This window comes from Psammomys obesus, unplaced genomic scaffold (genome assembly GCF_907164565.1).
Source record: "Psammomys obesus unplaced genomic scaffold, mPsaObe1.curated_primary_1811, whole genome shotgun sequence".
Taxonomy (NCBI): domain Eukaryota; kingdom Metazoa; phylum Chordata; class Mammalia; order Rodentia; family Muridae; genus Psammomys; species Psammomys obesus.
Window position 1 is genome coordinate 2,869,117 of NW_026594428.1, and position 23,166 is coordinate 2,892,282.

Consider the following 23,166-nt stretch of genomic DNA (forward strand, 5'->3'; position numbering starts at 1 on the left):
CAAGGCACATACCTAAAGATAGTAAAGGCAATATACAGCAAGCCTATGGCCAACATCAAACTCAATGGAGAGAAACTTAAATCATTCCCACTGAAATCAGGGACAAGACAAGGCTGCCCACTCTCTCCATATCTCTTTAACATTGTACTTGAAGTCCTAGCCAGAGCAATAAGACAACTAAAGGAGATCAAGGGGATACAAATCGGAAAGGAAGAGGTCAAAGTGTCACTATTTGCAGATGATATGATAGTATACATGAGCGACCCCAAAGATTCAACCAGAGAACTTCTTCAGCTGATAAACACCTTCAGCAAAGTGGCAGGATACAAAATCAACTCAAAAAAATCAGAGGCCCTCTTGTATACCAAAGACAAAAAGGCTGAGAAAGAAATTAGGGAAACAACACCCTTCACAATAGCCACTAACAACATAAAGTACCTTGGTGTGACTCTAACCAAGCAAGTGAAAGACCTATTTGAGAAAAACTTCAAGTCTTTGAAGAAAGAAATTGAAGAAGATCTCAGAAGATGGAAAGATCTCCCGTGCTCATGGATTGGTAGGATTAACATTGTGAAAATGGCCATCCTGCCAAAAGCAATCTACAGATTCAATGCAATTCCCATCAAAATACCAACTCAATTCTTTACAGACCTTGAAAAAAAGATTCTCAGCTTCATATGGAGAAACAAAAAACCCAGAATCTCCAAAACGATCCTGTACAACAACAGATCATCTGGAGGTATCTCCATTCCCGATCTCAAGCTGTACTACAGGGCAACAGTAATAAAAACTGCATGGTATTGGCATAGAAACAGAAAGGAGGATCAATGGAATCGCATAGAAGACCCAGAAATAAACCCACACACCTATGAATTCTCAATATTTGACAAAGAAGCCAAATCCATTCAATGGAAAAAAGACAGCATCTTCAACAAATGGTGCTGGACCAACTGGATGTCTACATGCAGAAAAATGAAAATAGATCCATATCTATCACCCTGCACAAAACTAAAGTCCAAGTGGATCAAGGACCTCACCATAAAACCAGATACTCTAAATCAGCTGGAAAAAAAAGTGGGAAACAGCCTAGAATTCATTGGCACAGGAGACAACTTCCTGAACAGAACACCAACAGCACAGGCTCTAAGAGCAACAATCAATAAATGGGACCTCATGAAACTGAAAAGCTTCTGTAAAGCAAAAGACACTGTCATCAAAACAAATAGACAGCCTACAGATTGGGAAAGAATCTTCACCAACCCTTTATCTGACAGAGGGCTAATATCAAGTATATATAAAGAACTAAAGAAGCAGAAAAGCAACAAACCAAGTAATCCACTTAAAAAATGGGGAACAGAGCTAAACAGAGAATTCTCGAAAGAGGAACGTCGAATGGCAGAGAAACACTTAAAGAAATGCTCAACCTCATTAGCCATTAGGGAAATGCAAATCAAAACGACCCTGAGATATCACCTTACACCCATCAGAATGGCCAAGATGAAAAACTCAAGTGATAGCACATGCTGGAGAGGTTGTGGAGAAAAGGGAACCCTCCTCCATTGCTGGTGGGAATGTAAACTGGTTCAACCACTCTGGAAGTCAATCTGGCGCTTTCTCAGACAACTAGGAGTAGTGCTACCTCAAGACCCAGCTATACCACTCCTAGGTATATACCCAAAATTTGCTCAAGTACACAACAAGGACATTTGTTTAACCATGTTCATAGCAGCTTTATTTGTAATAGCCAGAACTTGGAAACAACCCAGATGTCCATCAACGGAGGAATGGATACAGAAACTGTGGTATTTTTACACAATGGAATACTACTCAGCAATCAAAAAGGAAGAAATCATGAAATTTGCAGGCAAGTGGTGGGATCTAGAAAAGATCATTCTGAGTGAAGTATCCCAGAAGGAGAAAGACAAACTTGGTATATACTCGCTTATATAGACCTACAAGACATGATAAACATAATGAAATCTACACACCTAAAGAAGATAATCAAGAAAGTGGACACAGGCGAAGGTGATTAATCCTCATTTAGAAAGACAAATGGGATGTGCATTGAACTTATGACAGGAGTCCATCACAAAAGGCATCTGAAAGACTCTACCTAGCAGTGTTTCAAAGCAGACACTAAGACTCATAACCAAACCCTCGGCAGAGTGCAGGGAATCATATGAAAGAAGGGAAGTTAGTATGATATGGAAAGGATAGGAGCTCCACAAGGACCAAATATATCTGGGCACAGGGTCTTTTCTGAGACTGACACTCAACCAAGGACCATCTATGGATATAACCTAGAACTTCTGCTCGGATGTGGCCTGTGGTAGCTCAGTAACCAAGTAGTTTTCCAAAGTAAGGGGAACACGGACTATTTCTAATAGGATATCAAGGGCAGGCTGTTTGACCCCCACCCCAGGGGAGGAGCAGTCTGTTAGGCCACAGAGGAGGACTTTGCAGCCAGCCCTGAAGATACCTGATAAAACAGGGTCAGATGAAAGGGGAGGAGGTCCTCCCCTATCAGGGGACTTGGAAAGGGGCAGGGAGGAGACCAGGGAGGGAGTGTGGGGTTGGGGAGGGAATGAGGGAGCGGGATACAGCTGGGACACAGAGTTAACAAAATGTAACTAAAAAGAAAAATAAAATAAAAATAAAAAAATTAAAAAAAAAAAGTTGGCTATTTCCATCAAATCTTTCTCTAACAATTCAGGAAACTCTGTAGAAGAGGAGACAGAAAAAAGTTTAAGAGTCAGAGGGCATGGAGCACATCAAGAAAACAAGGCATTCTAAACACAGCATGAGCAGTGTTCAGTCACAGAAGTTGTTGATCGTTAAGAGTCTGCACCAGATTTGGTCCCAGCGCAAAGAGGAGTAATAGACACCACTCCCCAATACTAACCCAGGAGCTCTCTCTAATTCATAACCATTTGCAAATGAAGTTGATTTTCATCAATGGAGTCTTGCTGAAGATACAAACAAATCTGGAGGACAAGTCTAATGCCCAGCAATAGATGACCTACACAAAACAAACTCAATGGCATCTTTGGAGGTTCTTTGATTAATTGACTCACAATGATTTGCTATGGCATGTTTATTAACCCTATAGGTGTTTTGCATATATACTATTGCTTCCAGTTTTGTGTTTTTACAAGATTCCTATGTGTTTGGACATTTGTGGGTTTTGTGCTTTTTTCGTTTTTGTTGTTGTTGTTTGTTTGTTTGTTTGTTTGCTTAGTCTTGTACTTACTTGGTTTTGTTTTATCCTATAATTATTACTATTTATCATTTTAATTAAATTTTTATTTTTTATTAATTACAGTTTAGTCACTTTCTATCTCAGCTGTAGCCCTCTCCCTCATACCCTTCTAATCCCACCTTCCCTCCCTTATTTCCTTCTTTGCCCCTCTCCAAATCCACTGATAGAGGAGGTCCTCTTCCCCTTCCATCTGACCTTAGCTTGTCAGGTCTCATCAGAACTGGCTGCATTGTACTCCTCTGTGGCCTGGCAAGGCTGCTACCCGCTCAGGGAGGGTGTGGTCAAAGAGTTAGCCATGGAGTTCATGTCAGAGAGAGTTCCTGTTCCACTTACTAGGGAAACCCACTTGGTTACTGAGCTGCCTTGGGCTACATCCGAGCAGTGTTATCTCCATGAATGGTCCTTTGTCGAGAAACAGTTTCAGAAAAGACCTCTGTGACCAGATATTTTGGTTCTGATGCTCTCCTTATTTATCATTTTCATTTATGTGGCTATTTGTTTTCTAAGGACAGACAAAAAAGGTTGTGTCTCTGAATGAAAGAGGAGGTGGAAAGGAGCTCAGAGGAACTGAAGGGGAAGAGCAATAATATTTTGTACAAAAATTTGATTTTTAATAGAAAAGGGAATCTCAAATGGACAAAAATTTTATTCCAAAATATCTTGCCACCAATAAGAGATGAAGTTTCTTTTGTTGTTGTTTTGTTTTTTTATTTTTATTTTTCATGAACACATGCTTGGTCAAAGATGAGAAACATAGAGCTAATAGAAGATAAAATCTTGGAATTTACTTACACAGACAAAAAAAATCTTCAAGAAACAGAAAAGATTAGCTAAATAATAATTATTATTAAAATTAATAGATAATTTTCAGATATGTAGATATGTATGTAAATAAGTATATGGTAGATTATGATACATGAATACATATTGAGAAAAATATATATTTATATATATATAATATATATTAATAGAATAGAATATATATTATAATTATATATATATATATATATATATATATATATATATATATATATATGATGAGAGAGGAGAGATCATTGTGTTAAGGATCCCAGGGATTTTATGCTTCTCAGAGTTTATTTGGGTTTGAGTGCTAACTCCATTTATGCATGTGGACAGATATTCTCAAACCTGAGAATGTGTAATGTACAATACATTAAGAACTATTCACACAATTAGAAAGAACTTACTGTGAAATTAATTCAACATTTTCATTTGCTGTAGAAATAATAACATTGTAACCTGATTCAAAAAGGAGCAATGTTTGTTTTCAGTTATTCAAAGGTTTATTGAAAATGATTGGTTTATAATACATAGTGTCAGTTATATCAATATAAAAACAGCAAAGTATTCTTCATTACATTTATCTAGATAAACATTAAAAATAATTGAGCTTAATTATATATTTCCAAGACAAAAATAATCACAGGAAAGTTCCCAAAAGCTTGACTCTTTCTTGGGAGGGGTTTTTAACAGACACATTCAAGTATTTTGATTTCTGAGATTTAGATAACTTGCTAAAATAAACTATACAATATTTTAACTAAAACATATTTTGGAATCATATTCATCTTTTTGTAAGTTCAACATTACTTGTATGCTCTGTAAGAGACTTTGACTGTAAGACAGTATGTTCATATTTACCTAGAATATCAAGATTTTGATCTGTCTTACAGAATTCTATGTTCATGGGCTTAGAGTTTGTTTATGAGATAAATCATTTATAAAAATTATCCCCCATTTAAACCAGTCACATAATTAAAGGATGTGTGCTAATTTTATAGAGCTGACGTGCTTTAGATATCTATCAAAAGAAACAAAATGGTGAGTTGGGTGCTTAACACAGCCTATGCTAGTCCATGAGCAGGAAAAGAAGACAGGCAGGTCCCAGCATTCCACAGTTACTCTCGTGTATCTACACAGCTTCCGTTTGTGAGAGATCCAGATGACTAGCTTTTTCAATGATAGAACATCACACATAGGATAAGAAAAAGTGATGAGAGCTGCAAATATGCTACTGAGTCACCTATCATCTTTTATTGTAGCTTTTTATCTGTGTATCTGAGAGACACAATAGCATAGGAACCTTTGCAATTTACAACAAAGTAAATTTTACAATCGCCAAATTCAGCTTGGAATACATATTACAGGACAGTGCTCCAAAAACTATAAAAAATGTAGAAATATTAAACGTATCACAAGAAATGTAAATTTGAATTGGAAGAAAATAACATATTTTAAGCATACAGCAAAATTTAATATCTAACATTTTGAAGTTCACTTTGTCAATATTTGAATCTCTAATTTTTGAAGTTATAATGGTAAAAAAGTAAAAAGGCAAGGCATAAACAGGAAGAAAGTTTTGTAAAATATATATTTTCTAATTAACTTATTTTAATAATAAAGAAATCATAATTCAATACAAGAAAGTAAACCCAATTTTAAAGAAGAGCAATGGCATGAAAACATTTCAAATAAAATATATGTGGATTACAAATAAAGTCATAAAAAGATATCAAGTGCATTATTTTTTGGAAAGAGGCAAGATAGTCACAGTGAGATACAACCGCATTCCCAGTTAAAAAAAAAAAAAAAACCTAAAATTTAATTTAGAATCTATAAATAGGGAATAAGGCACTAAGATAATGGAAAAATAATTTTATTGGAATAAGTTATATCTTGCTTAGAGTTCACCTGGCAGCATAAGTAAGAATATCTTATGAAACTGTGGCTCAGCACCAAGTAGAGCTCCTTCACTTCTGAGCTTGAACAATGACAAATGTGATTTTTCAAACATTGTGAAGTATACACTTCCTGTATCAGATCCAAAATAGTCTGTCCAGCTGTCCAATGAGCTATGCTGACATGTGTCAGTAGGGTCAGCAATGAAGAAACCGAGGCTTTAGGAACAGAGATTCAGCATTTCAGGATGAGTATATCCGATAGCAAAAGATCGTATCTCACACATAAAAAGGCATTCTATTCTAGTCACCTAAATACTATAAAAAGGTATTCACTAAGGTATTTTGAATTTAAAAACAAACAAACAAACAAATCATTACCATATCAGAGAACAGCTACAGCACTGAGCTTATAAATTCAAACTAACCACATGTCAATCAAGTGAAAGTGAGGACAAAACGTAGGACAAAACGTTACCCAAGTCTTATGCAGAAGAAAATTATAGGAAACACAGAATGTTGGGTTGTGCTCCTTTCGAAATGAACAAAATTTGAGAACTGTCAGATTAGCTTAAGCTTCACTAACAACGCAATGCATACCAAACTTATTTATTAACTAAGAAGTTTACCTGATAGATTAAATTTTACTAAGTTATTTACATAAATATATTGTACATATACATGTGTGATGACATAATTATCACACCATCTTAATTTATTTTACAAACAGAAAATATAGCTCCCTCCTTTTTTTTGGAAATAAATGTTGACTGTTGGACATTGTTAGGCAGCAAGACTAACCGAAGTTGTTCTACATTCAGAAAACCTGTTTGAAAATATAAAATAAACAACAATAGAGAATTTCATAAATATGTGTGTGTGTGTGTGTGTGTGTGTAGGATGGATAGGATCAGATATCTGCGGCTCTACCCTGTTTAAACATGTGTGTTTGATACCCATTCTTGGTACCTTAGATTGATCCATCTCATCTGTCTTAAGTGAATATTCCTAAAGTCACAAGTGCTTTCCACCTGCTCTTGCCAACTACATATCCCAAAGTATCGCCTTCGTTTTAAATAAACTTTTTTTTATTTTAGCAGTAAAAGCAATTCTTATCAAATGCTCTGTTTTATATATAAAGACTAACTTTATATTTTGTTCACATTCACTGATCCTTTTCTTGTATTTGTTCCATTCCTAGGTGTGGGACAAGCTCACAAGCATATTATAAATCTGACTGTCTTTGATTGAAATCAACTCTAACAACTCTGAGAAATGATGATTTCTTAGATTCAGCAGTCCAGGAGGTATGCACTCTTGGACATGGTACCTTGTTTGTACCCTGCATTGCAAACTGGACATTTCTGAAGACCAACTCAATCCTCTTGATGGCCAATCAATATACTCAAAAGAGTTATGTTCCTTTTAACAGCCACTGTGGGAGCCAGCTAAATCTGCCGTAGTCCCATAACTCTGTCTCTTACGTTATTGGCTGTGTTGAGCCAATAGAAGAATTTGACCTTCTTACCATCTCCCTAAAGTGCTTCTTTGGAGACCAGTCCCCGAACACACAGAATTACAGAGTCCATTTAACACCCAAAGAATAAAATTCTACCCTTATCCATAACACATAAATAATTTGTATCTAAATGAATACAAATTCGTTCAACATATTTTCAAGTCTCAAATTCATAACTTTTCTTTTACCATAAATATGAAGTTTCAGACTAAAGACTAGCAGCAGCAAGTAGTCGTACAACATGACAGATAGTTTAACAATCTGTAATGGTAGAATTTACACTAGGTGAAAAATCTTATTCTAAAAGCGAAGTATAAGAGAAGCCAAAGAGGTGTACCATATTCCCGTAGATCACAAATGAAACCTTCAAGCCTATACCTGGCATAAGGAACACAAAGATCTGAGATAGGACCTTTCTGATTATAGGTTCTCAATATGCAAGACTTTGAAAGATCCTCATTGGACATGTAAGCTGAAAGTGGGAACAAACAGGCTGTACTTTATCTTCAAAACAGCCATCCTGGGTTAGGCTGGTCTCCTGTCTCTTTTTATGATTTTTTTTATTTTTACATTAATTAAAGTTTATTCACTTTCTATCTAGCTGTAGCCTCTCCCTCCTCCCCTCCCAATATCACCCTCCTTTCCTCATCTTCTGTTTCTATAATAAGACAAAAAAAAATAGAAAGGAAGTAAAATTATTAAATCCTTTAAAAAAAACTAGAAGGTAATTTCCAACAGATATCACTATTGCTTAACTTTTGGTAGGAAAATGTCTGCAGTAGGGAACAAACCAGAATCTCATCATGGAGAGAAGAATCTCATCCAGGACACCAGTCAGCAGCCTCAGCATCTCCAGGTGATTTCTTATGTATGCTTATACGGCCCAAATTTGACAATATTATTTATTATTAGTTATTACCAATATTATCCATCAATCAGGCTATTCCAATTGTTTTTGTTGGATGTTGAAAACTTTTATGTTATCCCTTTCACTATGGGATACTTCCATCTATCTGCAACTTATTCATTATTTTACTTTTGTGTGTTATATCATTCAGGAACCTAAATCTTAAAAACAAATACAACAGCTATATGAAATCACTGTCAGTTCATAGAGAACAAGGCATGTGACCATTTCCTCAGTCTCATTTTATATACACCAGGAGAAACAGCTCATACTTTTTGTTACCTATCTTCCTTTAATCTTCAGTGTTGGTTCACTTTCAAGGCCACAGTTCTTATGTGTTAAACCACTGATAGTTTGTTTAATGGACTCTGCTCCCATTAAACACTGTCTGACTGTGAAGTTTTGTTAGCTATCTCAGCGGTAGAAGCTTCTGTGACCCTATGGCTTTTATATTCTACATTCCTATAGACATGTTGATGCAAGGATTATCTCAAGATCTATAACTGTCATTTGATTAAATGTGTGTTCTAGAAAAACAAACATAAATAATGAACTATTTTGAAGTATTTTATATTTGGAAAGTATATTTTGAACATCGGTATTAAAAAGTTGGAGCATATTTATTAATAATGAAGGTATAAATTAGAAAATGGGATGAGACAGATAATATTATGTACTGTATGAAGGCCTGACCTGCAGTGGATCTTTAGATTCTTTGAGGTATTAAATATTAAATATACTTAAATATTAAAAAAAGTGAATGTTGTTACAGACTCATATTCAATTTAGAAATTTGGAAACCTCATTACCTCATCTAAACCTTAAATAATTTTTTTTAATTTTATTTTTTTCTTATCAGTTACATTTTATTAACTCTGTATCCCAGCCGTGTCCCGATCCATCATTCCCTCCTAGTCCCTCCCTCCCTCCCTCATCTCCACCGTGCCCCTTTCCAAGTCCACTGATTGGGGGAACCTCCTCCCCATTCATCTGATCCTGTTTTATCAGGTATCTTCAGGACTGGCTGCAAGGCTCTCCTCTGTGGCCTAACAGGACTGCTCCTCCCTTGGGGTTGGGGAGGCCAAAGAGCCAACCATTGAGTTCCTGTTAGAAATAGTCCTTGTTCCCCTCACTATGGGAAACCAATTGGTTACTGAACTACCACAGGGTACATTTGAGCAGAGGTTCTAGGTTATATCCATACATGGTCCTTGGTTGAATGTCAGTCTCAGAAAAGACCCTGTGCCCAGATATATTTGGTCCTTGTGGAGCTTCTATCCTTTCCCCATCAGACTAATTCCCCTTCTTTCTTATGATTCCCTGTACTCTGCCAAAGGTTTGGTCATGAGTCTTTGCTTTGAAAACCCTGCTAGTTAAAGTCTTTCAAATGCGCTCAGTAGACTCCTGTCATACGTTCAATGCACATCCCATCTGTCTTTCTAAACGAGGATTGATCATCTTACCCCATGTCTGCTCTCTTGATTATCTTTTTTAGGTGTACAGATTTCACTATGTTTATCACATCTTTTAGGTCTATATAAGTGAAAATTTTACAAGAATATTATTCTATCAATTTTCACCAACATGGAGATTAACTCATCAAGGATCTACCCATGATGGCCTTATAAATATCTATATACTGGCAACTATAAGTAGAGAGTGTGTTTAAAACAAAAAGAATATATAAAATTTGGAGTGAATACATGTGAATTGAGTGAAGTACCTTACAAACATGTGTACACTTATCAAACATAAATAATAATGATAATTTTTAATTTTTCTGACATAGTAATTTTTGGAATGATATAGTCTATGGATTCCAAATTACATAGTAATACATTATTCATGTAATTTACTGTCTAGATTAATTATTAAATTCAGTAGATTGTGTTGTTACCTGACATTTTTATTAATGGCATTCTCTTTTCATAATGAATTTATGGATACGTAATTCTATCATAAATTAAAGGTCTTTTGACCAAAATAGACTTCATTTTTGAAAATATACTTATGATAGATTATCCAAAATTGACTTCACTTTTGATTACTATAAATATTTTATTACAGGGCAACTAAAACTATAATAGCTGACTTCTTCATAACAAAATTTAAGTCTCCTGATTGTGAATTCCATGACATTTAACCATATGTGGTCAAAATTTCAGATTTCTAAGACTGCAGAAGCTCTATTTCTCCCAAATTCCAGAAGAACATCCCAGGGATAATTGTGGCCAACTGTGGAGTGTGGCTAACATTTTTTCCCCACAAAGGTGTTTATGAACTATAAATAGGCCTGGAGGTGACATTAGTTTTATTTCACTGACTTCACACACAAGATCATACTTCTCACTTACATTTCCTTTCATTAAGCATCTTTTAACTTAGACTGCTTCTTCCTATGTGATTACCCTTCTCGAAGAAACTTAATAATGACTTAGTGGAACCCTCACTTTTCAACATGAAAAGAAAGATAGCATGGAATTGGTAACCCTGTAGAGAAACCCTAGATTAAAATAAATGCTAGATTCTTCTTTGAATTGACATTAGGGATCTCACTAGAAAAAAGTGTACTTTTAAAACACTGGGAAGCCACATATAGTTCTGTGAATAAAAGAGGAGGCTAGGAAGCTCACAACAGCTGAAATTTCCTATACAGACATTGTCCTTCCAGGAGAGAGAATCATTTCTTTTTCCCCAAATAAAAACAAAAGAATTTTGCTAAGTCAAAGCTTTATTGAAAGTTTTAAATAAATTGCTCTTTAATGTCATTGAAAAACAATTATGAGAACATAGAGGAACAAACCTATGTGCAGAATGTTTAAAAGTCACTATATATTAAGCCAAAAACTATACTAAAGGCTTATATGTCACAGATTTATCTCCCATGTTTATGCCAATGTTAAGAGAGTTTAAAAAATGTTCTCAACAAATGTTCTCAGACATCCTTGTCAGAGGTGTACAAATGCTGGGATATTTGAAGAGATTAACTAGTGAACCATTACTGATCAGCAGGACCATGTATATATCATGTTAATATTCCAGTCTCTAACAACAAGGGAGTTCCTGCGGTGGCTTACAAGCACTTCCCAATGTCCACAACATTATTTGAATTTTACCATTACTTCTTTATCTGCATGCAGTGGTTGAATGATATATCACGCTGACATTTTACATTGACATTATTGTAATAAGTGAGGAAATTGATCAAAATCTAAATTATATTCCTAAAACCAAATGGGTGTTCATTGACATTATAGACAGACTGCAACTGGGTTAGATTAGTAACCCTAATTAAATCAGCTCAACTCAGTGAGAAGATGGATGGATTATGCCTGTTTGGGTGGTTCTGTGTTCTGAAAGTTTCAGAACTTACAGGTGCAGATAAATTTTAGGTGGTGGTTTTGTGCAGAGTCAGTCATAGGGGAAAATCACAACAATCCATTTTTTTGTTTGTTTTAAAGCTAATTAAAATTAATTCATTTTAAGGACATTTTAATTGACTCTAACAATGTCTCCATTAATACTAATATTCCTTGATTCAATAATCATCTATGCAGGTGCTTAAAGTATGGTCATTAATATCAAATTTTGAATAAAAAATACACAATTGTTAATTCAGTGAGACATTCATACATGTCTCATATATTAAAACACACACATATATAATATATGCATATTTATTATCTATTCCCCATTTGACATTCTCCAATTTTTTCATAACCCCAACAGTTCTTACTCTTAACTATATGTATTTTTGGTAGCCCTCCAAACCTTGTTGTCTTATCTAAACAATGTATTATATGCCTCTGGTGCCAGGACTCATGAGACAGAAACACAAAAATGGCTGTAACTTTGATGACACTGTATACAAAGTTAAGTGTAGCTATTTGGGGATATGCAGTAATACTGCCTTTCAAAAATGTTTCCAGTTAGTGTACTGATAATCTGCATGGCTTACAGAGGACCAACATATTTGCTAATATCACCTAATTATTTGCAAAATACTCAAACACTGGTGGAACTTACATGAGTATTTTATAATACAATAATGAAATTTTCAGCATATAAATTATGAATTAATTTAGAATTTCAATGTAAAGCTCTCTAAGATGTTAATATCATATATATAAGAGTATTTAAAGAATTTCAAACAGGAATAATCAGTTATATGATGGAGTAAAAATAATATAAAAGCTTTCAGGAAAAATTGTTCAGAGTATGAACACTTAGGAAGACTATCACAAAAAGATGTCTGTCATCTCTCCCTTGACCTAAAGATTTGATAGATTTTTATTAAAACTCCTTCTAGAATCTTACACAAAAATTTAAATTTTATTCCAAATATTACTCTAATAAGAAAATTAACAAGAATAGCTGAATGTTTTTGAACATTAAGGTTTAGGAGTAGCGATTTGCCATTAGGAATAAATGGCTTATGTTTCAAATATTGCTTCATTGGACATAAGGGCTGTTGTTCAATATGGTTTCATAACCAACCAATAGAATGACTGACCTGTTCTTTCACTTTTAAAGTGTAATACATGTTATGAAAATGGACAGTGATTTTAAAGCACTGAACCAAGAAAAGGCTTACTGCCATATTACTGGCAAAAGGCATATTTTAAATACATCTCATTTTTACATAGAATTATTTTACATAGAATTATTTATCATATGTTATATATCATATATTTTATATAGAATTATTCTATATACGTTTATATAGAATATATTGACTTAAAAGTTCAAATACATCAGTATAAAATATAATTAATATTGAGATAGTGATGTGTAAATATGCATACCTAATTATATTTAAATTTGTCTTTAATTACATGACTTTTTTTCATGACATTTACCCAAAAAAATGTAAATAAATTAAAAAGAAAAGAAGTGTGCTTTTGCAAGACATGGTGGTTCTCACCTTTAATTGCAGCACTTGGGAGGCAAAGACAGGTGAAAAATATGTGGGTTTGAAGCCAGCCTCTTCTACAAAGAGAGTCCAGTAGAACCAGGGCTTTGTCACACAGATAAAACAAAAACATAAAACAAAAGTATGGTTTCACAAGAAGTATGAGGAAATAGTTGCAACATGTTGCAACTTGGATAAAATATGAAACAACTAGATGATGTGGAGAAAGAACCAAGTGTATTTGAAAAAATAATTTAAGAATCACGTGATGAAAATGTTTGAAAAAATTTAATCTAGCCAAAAATTGGGGAAAACAAATCATGCAATGTTAAATTAACATTTCAAGATGATTTAATTAACAAACATTAAAAACAGATTTATTATTATTATCATTTATTATAATTTATTCAGTTTTTTTTTGGCTGTTTCTTTTTCTTTTTTTTTTTTTAATTTTATTTTTCTTTTTAGTTACATTTTGTTAACTCTGTGTCCCAGCTGTATCCCGCTCCCTCATTCCCTCCCCAACCCCGCACTCCCTCCCTGGTCTCCTCCCTGCCCCTTTCCAAGTCTACTGATATGGGAGGACCTCCTCCCCTTTCATTTGACCCTGTTTTATCAGGTACCTTCAGGGCTGGCTGCAAAGTCCTCCTCTGTAGCCTAACAGACAGCTCCTCCCCTGGAGGGGGGGGGGGTGTCAAACAGCCTGCCCTTGAGATCCTGTTAGAAATAGTCTGTGTTCACCTTACTTGGGAAAACTACTTGGTTACTGAGCTACCACGGGCCACATCCGAGCCGAAGTTCTAGGTTATATCCATAGATGGTCCTTGGTTGAGTGTCAGTCTCAGAAAAGACCCTGTGCCCGGATATATTTGGTACTTATAGAGCTCCTATCCTTTCCATATCATACTAACTTCCCTTCTTTCATATGATACCCTGCACTCAAACCAGATACTCTAAATCAGTTGGAAAAAAAAGTGGGAAACAGCCTAGAACTCATTGGCACAGGAGACAACTTCCTGAACAGAACACCAACAGCACAGGCTCTAAGAGCAACAATCAATAAATGGGACCTCATGAAACTGAAAAGCTTCTGTAAAGCAAAAGACACTGTCATCAAAACAAATAGACAGCCTACAGATTGGGAAAGAATCTTCACCAACCCTTTATCTGACAGAGGGCTAATATCCAGTATATATAAAGAACTAAAGAAGCAGAAAAGCAACAAACCAAGTAATCCAATTAAAAAATGGGGAACAGAGTTAAACAGAGAATTCTCGAAAGAGGAACATCGAATGGCAGAGAAACACTTAAAGAAATGCTCAACCTCATTAGCCATTAGGGAAATGCAAATCAAAACAACCCTGAGATTTCACCTTACACCCATCAGAATGGCCAAGATGAAAAACTCAAGTGATAGCACATGCTGGAGAGGTTGTGGAGAAAAGGGAACCCTCCTCCATTGCTGGTGGGAATGTAAACTGGTTCAACCACTTTGGAAGTCAATCTGGCACTTTCTCAGACAACTAGGAGTAGTGCTACCTCAAGACCCAGCTATACCACTCCTAGGTATATACCCAAAATTTGCTCAAGTACACAACAAGGACATTTGTTCAACCATGTTCGTAGCAGCTTTATTTGTAATAGCCAGAAGTTGGAAACAACCCAGATGTCCATCAACGGAGGAATGGATACAGAAATTGTGGTATTTTTACACAATGGAATACTACTCAGCAATCAAAAAGGAGGAAATCATGAAATTTGCAGGCAAGTGGTAGGATCTAGAAAAGATCATTCTGAGTGAAGTATCCCAGAAGGAGAAAGACAAACTTGGTACATACTCGCTTATATAGACCTACAAGATATGATAAACATAATGAAATCTTCTTTAGGTGTGCTAAAGAAGATAATCAAGAAAGTGGACACAGGCGAAGGTGATTAATCCTCATTTAGAAAGACAAATGGGATGTGCATTGAACTTATGACAGGAGTCTACCACAAAAGGCATCTGAAAGACTCTACCTAGCAGTGTTTCAAAGCAGACACTAAGACTCATAATTTATTCAGTTTTTATCCCAGCTTTGGTCCCCTCCCTCATCTCCTCCCAATCCAGCGGTTCCTCCCTTTTCTCCAGCTTTTCCCTTCTCCTAGTACACTGATAGGGGAGGTCCTCCTGTCCTTGTATTTGACCCTAGCTTATCAGGTCACATCAGGAATGGTTGCATTGTCTTCCTCTTTGAAAAAAAAAATAATAAATAAACAAAACAAAACAAACAGACATGTTTTATCTTCTGGTTGAAGCTATCAAAATTAACACTGTTATAGTTTGGAGTAAATCTGTATGTTGTATATGCATTCTTAGATTTCAAAAGGACTCAGGTTAAATATTGCTCAAATAATCCAAAATTGAATAACTTGATGGTGTGCCTATAATATTACTATTCTGGAAATCAGAAGTGTCAACAGAGCTAACTAAAGGCATTGCCACAGCTGCATTAGTTTTTTAAATTGTAAAATAAAAGATCTTTTTTAAAGTTTAAATATTTTGGGTTTTTCAATAACTGCTTACTCATGATCTCTTTTCATCTTACGAGTCTGTACTACCCTTTGAGGCTTTCCCAACTCCTCATTATTTTGGGCCATTATTTTATTTTCCAAATATAATTTTTTTGATATTGAATCGCATGACATTGTATATCAGATTTTTATCCATCTTAATCCATTTTAAACTATATATCCCCATACTCACCATGTAATATAGCCTATTCACATATCATTAAAATTATAACGTGGGAAATTTAGGCAACAATTTTTATGATTTTTGAATGATTCAGTTTAGATACAAGCAGTGTGGATCTGCAGGCTTTCTTCTTCACTGCTGGTTGTGTCAAATGATGAAACTACTTAATAAGAAGTCAAGTTTTCTGTTACTATGTTCATGATCTTAGTAGCTGAGAAAATTAAGTATATGTGTTGTTGCATGAATATTAGTCTCCTGAATTCTAAGAAAATATATACATGCAAATAAGTCCACTTGGAAAAGTAGAACATACTGATTTTATAACGTTTATTCATAAAATAAACTACCACATAAATACTGAGGGAGACATGTAGTATTTCACGTGAATGGAAGCTTTAAAGAAAATGCTCATCATGCTGATGAACATTCATGCAGCAAATATTATATACAGCACTAAACAAATTACCTGAACAACTCCTAAAAGGCAGTCAGTTTGTAGAAATACTGGAATGTTTTTGGTTTTTCCAATTATGTCACAATCCATCTTAAAATGTTTATTATTGTAGGTGCAAGGGAACATAATTATCCATTTTACAAAAGAAAATCTAGAAAAGATCATTCTGAGTGAAATATCCCAGAAGGAGAAAGACCAATATGGTATATACTTGCTTATATAGACCTATACGATATGATAAACATAATGAAATCTATACACAAAAAGACAATATTCAAGAGAGCAGACATGTGGTAAGATGATCAATCCTCATTTAGAAAGACAGATGGGATGTGCATTGAACGTATGACAGGAGTCTACTGAAGGCATCTGAAAGACTCTAACTAGCAGTGTTTTCAAAGCAGATACAAGGACTCATAACCAAACCTTCGGCAGAGTACAGGGAATCATATGAAAGAAGGGGAGTTAGTATGATGGGGAAAGGATAGGAGCTCCACAAGGACCAAATATATCTGGGCACAGGGTCTTTTCTGAGACTGCGATTCAATCAAGGACCATCTATGGATATAACCTAGAACCTCTGCTCGGATGTAGCCCGTGGTAGCTCAGTAACCAATTGTTTTCCCATAGTAAGGGGAACGAGGACTATTTCTAACAGGAACTCAATGGCTGGCTCTTTGGCCTCCCCACCCCCCAAGGGACGAACAGTCCTGTTAGGCCAGAGGAGGACTTTGCAGCCAGTCCTGAAGATACCTGATAAAACAGGATCAGATGAATGGGGAGGAGGTCCCCCCCAATCAGTGGACTTGGCAAGGGGCAGGGTGGAGAGGAGGTAGGGAGGGTGGGAGTGGGAGGGAATGAGGGAGCGAGATACAGCTGGGATACAGAGTTAATAAAATGTAACTGATAAGAAAAAAATAAAAATTAAAAAAATAAGATAAAATAGATAAGAAAAAAGAAAAGAAAATATAATACTAAGGGATTATTTTTAGGAAATAATTGTTAAAAGTATGTTATATCCTTACCTTTATTCTTTTATAAGTTTGGAGATTTTAAAGAACAGTTTCTGGAGAAATTGCCAACTAGTTAAGCATTTCAATAAATATTTTCTATTATGTGTTTTTCAAATAAAGCTGGGTGTTTCATGAAATCTTTGGCAGGGAATTCCTAATGATTTCAAACTGAAAAGCATGTTATTATTATTCCCATAATCTAGAGCAAGCTTCTGCCATTTTTCTGTGCAATTTATCAGGTAGTAAACATTTATCTTGTACCAGCCACACACACACGTTCTGTGCTGCGGTTGCTTATTTTTCATATTGTGCTGGAAAGAATAGAAAATACGTCAATGGATATTTTATTTTATTCAAATTAAAACATGTTAGTACAGCCAAGCTGTATTATTCTTGTATTATTATTATTGTAGATATTCTTACCTAAGATGAAAGTATGCCATACAGCTAGTCTAGAAGAATGAAAACAATGTATCTGACAGAGAGAAAAAATGAATCTTAAAACCTCAAGCTTGAATTTACATGTATTTCACCTGATTTTATTTTTATTTTTATTTTTCACACATATTTTAATAAGCCAGTTTTATGGCTATATTATAATATTCTCTAAATAATCATAAAAATTAAAATATTTCTAAGTTAAGTAAATAAACTTATGAATTATAGAGGTAAATATTCACAAAAGTGAATGCACTTCAATATATTACTGACAAATGTACTCTTTTTTAAGTAACATATAGTTATGTATATTGGTTAAGGTATATGATAAAACAAAAATTTTATTTGTCTAAAAATATTTGAGCATTGTTATTTAATGGTGCTGTTTTCTCTTTTTCAAACTTTATTATAAATTTCATTATTAGTTGACAGAAATAGCTCATTAAAGTGATTACGGGATTAGAACATAAAATTTAATGAAGGGTTTGAAGACATTGTGTTAGACCACATTTGGTGCTGCTACAACTTTCAGAAAACTGAGGATTAGGTATAATTCTAAATATCCTCAAGTAAATGTAATGATAAAATTTTACTGACAAACTTTTAGATTTTATTTTTATTCGGCATTCTACTGAATCCATTGCATGAATTTCAACAATTTATGATGTAGTTCTTTTTCTTTTTGTGTAAGCTTTGTCAATTTTTTTTATTGTCATTGCCAGCTATATTTGGGTTTTCAAAATGATGTATTGATACAATTATACTCAAATTCATTAAAAATAAGTATTGATATTTCTATCTATATGCTGCAAATGCGTTTGAAAAAGAAAATAAATTACTGTAAGTTGATAGCATTTATTGATCAATTTACACTTATTTTGATAAATCTTGTTGAAGTTTCACAGGACAAAAGCAATTCTAATATTTTATGTTTCTATTCCCAAAATCATATACAAGTTTTTAAACTTGTAAATATTATTTTTCTTTTTGCAGCTATGTACTTTGAAGTCTGTTTATACCTAGAAAGACTTATTTTTATGGATTCAGGTTTGCAGTTTTATTTTATTCTTCAGGACCTAGGAAAACGACTGAATTATATATGGTATGAAATAAAACTTTATTAGATAAAACAATGGCCACATATGTCCAAAGCATTATGACAAATGCTACATATAAAAGAAGATTGCATTGCATCCAAACTAATATTTACTATATCATATTTCTGTTACTCTATAAAATTAGAGAAGTATCTAGTAACCTTCATGAACAAATCAACACAATTTAGAAGCAGCACAATTTAATAAGAAGAACAAGATGTTGTAACAGTTGTCATTCATTTTTAAAGCTAATGAACCCTAAGAGAAAAATTTTAAAAATTGAATATGTAAAAAATACCCTTAAACATACTGTGACAATCCCTAAATCTTAATTATGTACTGAGTCAAGTTTTAGAGAGGGTTTACGGAAGAAATTATTTTTTACTCCTTGTGGAAATCAAAAATGACACAGTCATAGGAATACTGGAAGTCTCACAATCCTTACCACAGTCTCTTATCACACAATCTAGCAATCATACCCCTGTGTAGTCACATAGAAGAATCAATAGCATATGTCCATACATGCCCTTCATATACATGTTACTAGTATTTATTATAAACAAAATGTTCTTCAACAATCAAGTGTTAGAACTATGGCATATGTATAGAATACATGAATATTCATCAATAAAAATAGAAGACCTATCAAACCACAAAACAGAAAAATATTGAATTTATAGTATTAAGTGAAATAAATCAATCTAGAAAAACTGAAAATCCCATCCTTTTAAGTTTTTGTCATTCAGAATGAGGTAAAATAATAGGGGAAGTAAAAAACACCATTTTCAGATTTTGGGGTACAGAGTGGCAGAATGCAGGGGAATATCAGTGAAGTTAACATGTTTTTATGAGATTTAGTTGATGGAAATATGACATTGTTCATTCTTCCAAATTGCACAGTACTATGTAACATGAAGTGAGTGTAAGTAAAAGCATGGATTTTATTCACTCATAGGGCATCATTATGATTTTCTTAACTGAAACAATGGAAGGGAACTAGTGTATTACCTGAAAATGAAACAAAGTGAGAATAATGATAAAACTACAAAGCAAGATGCTAATTCAACTTCCTACATTTTTCTATCATTTATAAATCATATCTATGATGAGCATTTAAACCAAAAATATTAGACAGATTAGATATATAGTTTCTGTTCCTATGGTTGGATACTAAATATCTCTTTTCACTTGAATGGTATCTATTTCTATAAAGGAGTATTTGAATACATTTATTAGCCCATTTCGTTTTATTTGTTTATTACAATTTGTTCACTTTGTATCCGGGCTGAAGCCCCCTCCCTCATCTCCTTCCAGTACCACTCACCCTCCCTCTTCTCCCACTATACCCTTCCCTAGTCCACTGATAGGGAGGACCTCCTCCTCTTCTATATGACCCTAGCCTATCAGATCCAAATGAGGCAAACACACAGTCACATCGTGTTTGAATAAGATAATGAAACCATCACACCAGTCTAAATAAGGCTGGTGTCCAGCTGTAGCCAATCAGATGGCTTCTCTATTTTGTTTCCATATTTAGTATCAGAAATCTCATTGCAGTAGTTGCCATGGGGAGTTTGCTCAACTTCTTTTGGCTCTTAGTCCTGTCCAAGACAAAAAAACTTTTTTTTTTCCCGTCAAATTAACCGAGCTAAACTTAGTTTGTGTAATGTTTTTTTTTTTTCTTTTAACACATCAAAGTGGAATATATTTAACAGATTCTCATCTAACTACAGACATAAGAGTAAACCCACAGAGATGTTTAAAAAGCTGATCCATGATAAGAGCTATCGCCAAGGCAATGCAAAACTTCCCAAACATAGTAATTATTCAATGTGGCACTTTTAGAGATTTGGGTGAAAACTTTTGATTCTCTAATTTTGTTTCCATATTTTCATGTAGTGGCTATTGAAAAAGATATTTTATTCTGGAAAAAAAAGAATAGTTTATTAAGACATCACAAATGTAAATAAATATCTTACAAAAATAACGTTAGATAAATTCTATTTACTTTAGATCTGCTATATATTTAAGCCACACTGGACATGTAGTTTCTAAACACCTTGCTTATTTTATTGGTACATTGGAAGGGACAAAAGTGTCTAATTGATACCATATAGGAAAAGAAAGTGTAATGCAAAGTGCACTAATTGATTAGTTGATATTTGAACAGAAAAAGGAGTGAAATCTATAATTTTTATGAGTTTGACATAATATACTAAATTACATGTGATATGGACTGAACTGCGTGCCCAGGAATGAACCTGAAGCTCTAATAGCTAGTAAAACCTATTTGAGAAGAGGGAAAAGGAGAGGTAGGGGGGCAGAATGCACTTTAGAAGAAAATGAAACACCAGATTTATCTTATGTACATAGACATAATGGAGTTAGAGCTAGACAGATCTTCTATAGGCAGGCAGGTAGGAAAAGGGAACACAGACAGACAATAAACTGGTAAAGCTTGATTCTTATCCTTACTCTTCTTACATGAGACGAAGGCTTTGCTCTTTGCCCCTCCAGCAATAGCCTTTGTACTTACAGGTCCAGTCTGATCACTTAGGTTTAAGGCTGGCCCTGAACATCTTTGCTTGATAGGATCCAATAAGCCTTGATTTATGTAATTTGTTCAATTCAAAATTAGGAGATCAGGAATCTATGCTGTACTATAACCTCTATGCGTAATCTCTCCAACACAAGCTAGATGAAAGGGATTCCATCCTGTACACACACACACACACACACACACACACACACACACACAGCAACAAAACACTTAAACTTCACTCCCTCTACCAGCCTTATAGAGCAAAATTAGACTTCATTTTCTGGAGCCTCCACTCTGCTCTGTAAGAAATTTTCTTTCCATGTGCCTTGCCTTGTGATTATTTCTTTTCTTGTAATGATGTTACCTATTGCTGCCTTCTGGGTCTTAGATTTATTTACCATTAAATTCTTTAATTGATTGAGTAAATGAAGACAGTACACATCACTACATGGTAATAGAAATGTGGTAAACATTTTGGCTGACCAGTTGTAAAGCCTTTGACAGAAAATGAACTGAATGGGACACTTTAATGCCAGGTTCACAGGACCCTCAGAGACCACCAAGAGATGAATCAGTGCAATAGCAAGAGAGCTTTATTACAAGAGTGATTGAACCCAGGACCTATATCAAAGTCTACCTCAAAAATGGCAGATACTAAAAATATCATAATAAAAGCACTGGCTTTTGGGTCAGATATTGTATACACATTGTATAGATGTGTTTAGCATGATGAAATGCACCTTTAAATGTATCTCCCAAAGACAACCAAAAGGCAATTAAAATCTCAAGCTTGTGACTGGATAATAAGCAATCAGTGTTCCATCAACTTATTAGAACTCTATCGATCAATGTCAAATTCTGGACTTCTGAGATCTTATAACAATATAAACACAACAATAGCAGAGAGAGGAAAGAAATCTGAAATACCTCCCATTTTTAATATGCCTTAAGTTATTTTTTATTACAATTTACATTCACATAACTTAAAACACCTACTTTATAACCTATATAAAAGATATAAAGTATATCCTATATCCTCTACTCTTTCTTGCATTTGTCAACCCTGAAACATTTTCCCAGGCCAAACAAGACTCTCTAGATTCTCAAAACCTAAACTCCTATATCCTCAGACCCTACATAAGACATAGATAATTAACATGAAGCCTGTAGGCAAGGCAAACCTGCTTGCCTTTTATAAATACAAGATCTAGTACCTAGTATTTCTATCTAGCCAATTAATTGACCAATGAACTAACAGTGGACCTAACTGTCTGCTCCTTAACTGCAAAGCTACCATTAGCTTAGCTTAGTTGTCAATCTGATCAGAGACCTGAGAAGGATAAATATGTACCAATCCATGTAACAATCAAAATGACAGTGAAAACTAGTCAGTCCATCACCCTAGGCAGCTGTCCTTGGCTCCTGTGGTCTTGTGGCATCATGAGGAGGGGCGGTCCAGGGACCAGGCACAGAAGATGAGAGACTGTTTCTGTGGATAAAGAAATGAGAGAATGGCCTCACCTTGCCCTTAGCAACGTAAAACACAGACTTTTCAGGTGTCCACAGTTTTGTCCACAGTTTAGACTGGG